The sequence below is a fragment of the Acartia tonsa genome, chromosome 2 (assembly GCF_053477335.1).
Source record: "Acartia tonsa isolate MP-2025a chromosome 2, ASM5347733v1, whole genome shotgun sequence".
Lineage (NCBI taxonomy): Eukaryota > Metazoa > Arthropoda > Copepoda > Calanoida > Acartiidae > Acartia > Acartia tonsa.
The window spans coordinates 12,645,319-12,651,318 of NC_137261.1; positions in this window are offsets into that span (position 1 = coordinate 12,645,319).

The window sequence follows — 6,000 nt, forward strand, 5'->3', positions numbered from 1 at the left end:
TTCTCCTTTCATCTCCCTCATTTTTATGACATCGCATGGCTGATTTTAGAGACACTTTGTCCCACTATACAGTAAATCTGATCTTTAAATAAAATTGTTCACATGTCCGTTCGATCCTCTGTTTGATTTTGCGTCTGGAAGAAACGGAATAATGGGAGAAATGTATTTTTTCGTAGCTATTCAGGATTGCCAGTGTCACGAAACCCTTCATTTTACCCCTCTTAAAATAAAGCTTGGATGTTCCCTGTTGAAGATACAAATAGGCAACTTTTTCGTTACTTTCAAGTTATGTGAGATGAGGTTGATATTATCTACGCAGGGTTCAGTTTCAATTCGTGTTAGACACTATTATTTATTTAGTTACATTTTTGCCATTTGAATTTTTTATTCAATATCACTTAAAATTCTTGAATAGTTATTTATCGCACCGTATTATAGACAGCTTTCCGTGGATATTAAAATGATTAAGAAAGATTAATACCAGTTCTGTGGTAAGCCCTGTGGTAAGAAATATATGATTTTATTTTAATATGCGTGTGAAAATGTCTGTAATACGATGCTTTACATAAGTTTTCAGTATGGTGAAGAACTGGTTCTAATCCAGTGAGTTTTAATCGTTTTCGAAGCCATTCTGTAAATCTTTTTTTCTTTAAGTATTTTTTTTATTGTTCATACTGTAGACAGACGCATATCAGAACAGTTTGAATAATCGAGGAAAACTGAAAATAAGAATGGTAGAATTATAATTTGATGTAGTAATTTATAATTTCTACCATCTGAGCGGCAATCGATATATTACTATTTGGATGATGCACCAGATTTTCATGTACCAAGTTAAATGTTGCTCGTAGCTGGCTAAAATAACCATACCCCTCTCCCATCCAACTCCTTTCCCCCATCCCCTCCACTCCTACTAGATGAACGAACTGACCAATAAATAAGGTCCATAGAAGTAATATTTGACGTCAAATTTTTCCTGTCAATATATCCACGAATATCCTATATCCAATGATCGAGGTTAGATATGCAGTAAGGCTGGCGGACAAACTGTTGGGACAAAGAGGCCTCATTTAGTGGTATTTTTCTGCATTACGGTGTGCTTATAAAAATTAAGAAAATATTTATTCGGAAATGGTATTAAATAATCGGTTTAGAAGGTAACAATTTAATGTTTTTAAATGCATAACTTTCTTTTTCTTTCTTTATTATAATTAGGGTCGGTCCGTCAGTCTGTCTGTCCATCAGTCCGTAGCGGTTAGCTCTCTTCGTTAATTTAGACATTTTAGAATTGTCCTATCGATTTCAAACTTTGCATGTTGCATGTCCTAAAAATGTAAGTGTTTCCATAAACATTTTCATGTATTTAAGCAGTTTTCAACAAATTTACTTAAAAATTTGTTTGGAAATTATACATTTATATTCTGATTATTCAGTTCTGACACTCTACAAGTTTTGATTTTAGTTTGTTCTTCCGTTTCAGAGCTTCGCTTTTATGAATGTTATCATCCTTGTTTTATTTTACCTAACTCAACTAAGTTCTTGAAAGGGATGGGGTAAAGGGGTGATCGGACGGTATCCTTTTTTTAGCCAGCTTCGAGCTTCCCTTTATCAGAGGACATTAAAATCTGGTGCAACATCTAAGTAATTATATATCGGTTTCTATTTATTATAAACATTGTAACTTATCTTATAAAAGTTTGTTGAATGTAGTTGCTATCTTTTATAAATGTAATTCTGTGTTGAAATGTTGCAACACCGTGGGGCCTCATTGTGTGATTTGTTTCATTATGATATGCCTTTCCGTATGCCATTGCAAAATAATGTAAATATTAATTTGAAATTGAATTAACATTAATTTCATCCATATACAATTTTAATTGCAATACATTAACAATTAATTATCAACCGCTTTATTGATTTTGCATAGTTTATTGATATGTTGATTTTTCAACTTTGCTTAAATTTAGAATGTCACCAGCAAATTTTATTTTTTTTATTTCTATTAGTAGGGTAGGTCCGTACGTAATTTAGGCATGTTAGAATTGTCCCATCATTTTTACACGTTATGCGGTGCTTCCTCTAACAGTTAGAATTAGAAAGCGTAGAAACTCTAAAATTATTGCCCGAAAGTCTGAACGTCCATTTTAAACTTTTATGACAGCAAGTTCTTTGTTTGATATAATAAATGAATAAAAAATTTCCATAATTTGTGTATTTTAGACCTAAACAAAGCGTTTGATCTTTTTTATCGCCCAAAAAGCTACAGATGTAAATTCTAAATTGAAATATAGATTTAGATTTAGATTTCATTATATATAAGTTTTTAATAATTAGGCTTTGTACTTCAAACCCTAAAGTATCAATACTTGTTAGAGTTATGAAAAATAAATAAATTTTACCTAACGTACGGACCAACCTTAATCATGGAAAGCCTTCGCTTATAAAAAGAACAAGCTAATATAATTTTGACTCTTTTAAAAGTTTTGGTTTTAAGGAGAATCTTTTGCGGCTTCATCATCTTCATTTAAAGCTTATACGCCATTGTTTTGTAAATTTGTAAGCTTTGCCTTATTTTCCAAATATGATGTTACAAAATGGTTTGTATAGATTGCATATAAGGTCGTCTTAACAAGAAGTTCTACAGATTTCTAACATCCATAATTTGTATTGTTCTTGTACTAGTGGAAATATTTCCACGAAAGTACGTCAAGAGTACTACAGTCAGAAGGGAGATTCAGCTTGAAATTAGACAGATGAATTCAAATGAAAAGTAATAGTCTATAGCCTTAGTGGGATTTTTTTCATAATTTGGTTGGGGGTCCAGATAAACACTTTTTAGATTATAGAAAAAATAAGTTCGAAGGCGGGAAGAGGCATTTTACCCCTAAGCCAATAAAAATTGTGGAGGAATCGGCCAATCCGTTTGTGAAATCTTAGCGGACACATATACGGTGGAGAGAGACATCCTTTATCAAATAGAATAGTTAAGCTCTTCAATATTATTCCTTCCACAGAGGGAGGGGACATTGGGCTATTCATCACACTAGTCCCCCAAAGTTATATAATAACGTTTTCTTATTCGTTGGCTTCTTAACTTTGGAGACTTTTATAGAATTTTAATTGGTTGGCTCATTAAGTAGAGTGTCTAACGTTGTAACCATCCATTGTAATCTAGAGAATACGTAATATTATGTATCATCATTGGGGATGTAAATCAATTTATCAGCCATTGTCTTATCCCTTTAGATTCCTGCATTGCTTATCATTTTCACCTTCCCCCTGACCCGGAGCAATAAAATATCCTTTTTTACTCCATGCATTTTCTTACTTTTTTCCTCTATTTCCCCCCTCCCCCCTTCTATCAAGCCACTTCACACCTCTTACTCGCTTTTATCTTTCCCTTTTCTGCTATCAATTTTCTTTCTTTTTCTGCCTCTCCCATTTCTTTCTCTCCCTTTCTATTGACACCTTTTTCATTTGTGACATAACAAAATTATAACCTCCGATGAAAAGTTCTTTCCCCACATACATTTTATTCTTTCCCTTTTTATAAATATCTCCTTGACCACTATTATATAACTTTCTCTCCCCCCCCCCCCCCCCAACCTTCCCTACCAACTCTATACATACATAATAGAGTGGTCCTATAAAATGACAAGTAATAGAATATTTGCTAATTCCCTAATTTGAATAAAATAAATTGAACGAAACTCTCACTTTGTCTTATATCATACATTAATATCATGTTAAAAAGATAAATTGCGATATTTTGCAAGAACCTTTTCTATTTTAGAGCAGGGGAGGGGGGGACATTGGACTGTTTATTACAAATGTTATATTATCGTTTTCTAGTTGTTGGCTTAAAGTTAACAGCCTTAGTGACTTTTATTGAATTTTGATTGGTTGGTTCATTTAGTTGAGTTTCCAAAGAATTCAACTGCTAATTGTAATCTATTGTCTTATCCCTTTAGAACTCTAAATTAAGGTAGCTTCCGTTTTTATTGAACAGAACAAAGCCATTCTATTATCTTCTATCCTATTAAATTCCCTTCTATTCCTCCTTTCTCTTTTCAGTAAAACCTTTCTCTGTGCCCCCTCCCCCCCCCCCTTACTCTTATAACCTTTCAGCAAACATGTAAACATATCTAAAGGTCCAACTTCTTAGAACTCATCATAGCCAAGGAGATTAAACTCAAGGTTTGTTTATTAATTTTTTGGCAGGTATTGTCAATAAGTACAACTTAGAAACATTATGGTGGGGGGAGGGGGTAATTTCCCACCCGCCCTCCTTATTTTTTGTAGTACAATGTCAAATATTTACCTGATTTGCAAAAACTAAGGGCTATGGACCAAAATGGTGCGAAGCGCTAAAAGTAAAATGTTTTGATTTTTTTAACTTTATGGTTAAAATTTGTGTTGGGGTGAAGGGGGAAGGGAGTAAAAATATACATTTCTAAAAATTTTGGAAGTGAAGCAATCACCACTTTATCATCCCTACTCCTTGGACGCTCCGTGAACAAATGATTTAACGATATTTTTGACAAACTGAAGGACCGACTGACATACTATTTTACAGAATAGCCATGCTGCATCCTAAAATTTGACAGGTATTGAATCACAAATCTACAGTTTACAGATCATATGTAAATCTTCCCTGATAGCAACCTCCGTAAATATTCCTTCGGCCTCTATTAAATTATCCCCTCTCCTAAGACCCCTTTTTTCATATTCCCCATTAAACCATAGACTTTTCTATTATATTTTTTTATTCTTTTTAAGATAAATAATTAAGTTCAATTTGAGAACGAATAAGAAAGAATAAAAACGTTTTGTTCTATTACATTAATTTTTTCTGTTTTTACAATCTTCTTACATAATCTTCAGTGTAACGGTCCTACTCCATTCCTTATTCGGCTTGATTGTAAATATCAACCCCTAACGCCATCTTTTAACTTAAACAAGAACTTTTATAAGCAGAGCAGATAAAACATAATAAATCACGATTTCCCCTTTAAGATATAAATTGAAATCCTAATTGACTGATAAAGTTCCAAGCATTTTTATTTTTTTTTTGGCCCCCTCCTTGGACGTTCTTGTGATTAACCCTAGTTTAGTAGTGTATTTGTAGTATATTACTATATATGTATATATATCATTTTTATTTCCTTAGTTTGTCATAAATAAGGAGTCCTGTATTTTTATCTCTCACTTTACATATTTTCCTACCAAATTCCCCCCTACCCCCTTCTCCGACGCCCTCCCCTTCCCATTTCTTGTACCTCCGGCGTATAAACCATCAATTTTAGATATGGAGCCTCTACAGCTCCGATATAATAGTTTCCCCAACCCTCCTGTATGTATACACACACACACACACACACACAGAGACCCTTATTAATGCCCAATAGAATTTTAGAATAGATAATTATTGATTAAATAGCCCAAAAGCCAAAATAAGGCATTTTTTATATTAATGGGGAAATTTTATTTACAAGGTGGAGTAGGGGCAAATGCCCCTTTCAGATGCATGCCCTTGAGTTTCATTTAACTTGAGTATTAATTATCTTTCCAATATAGTTTCGAAACCGATTAATATCGAATGGAATAGAACCGGTTCTCATCCAAACTGTAAAATTATGTATAGCATCAAATTTTCCATTACAATTAAAATAAAAATCTGAATTTATCTTATATTTTTTTATTATCCGCGGAAAGCTGTCTATAATGCGATGCTAAAAATAACTATTAGTTTTAATTTTTAAAAATTTGTTTAGAGGTGCAGAAATCCAAAAACTTTAATATGAAATTCTAAACATTATAATTAAGCATATTATTAGGGACATCAAAAGTTTTCCGTAGATTTTTCTTGAAATATTTCTCTATTTTTGTTATATCCTCGTTCACACACTCACACACACGCACACAAACACATCGTCTAAACATATATGGAGATTTCTCCCCTCCTCCATCTCACCCACCCCTCCCTCCTCCGACCTCAAC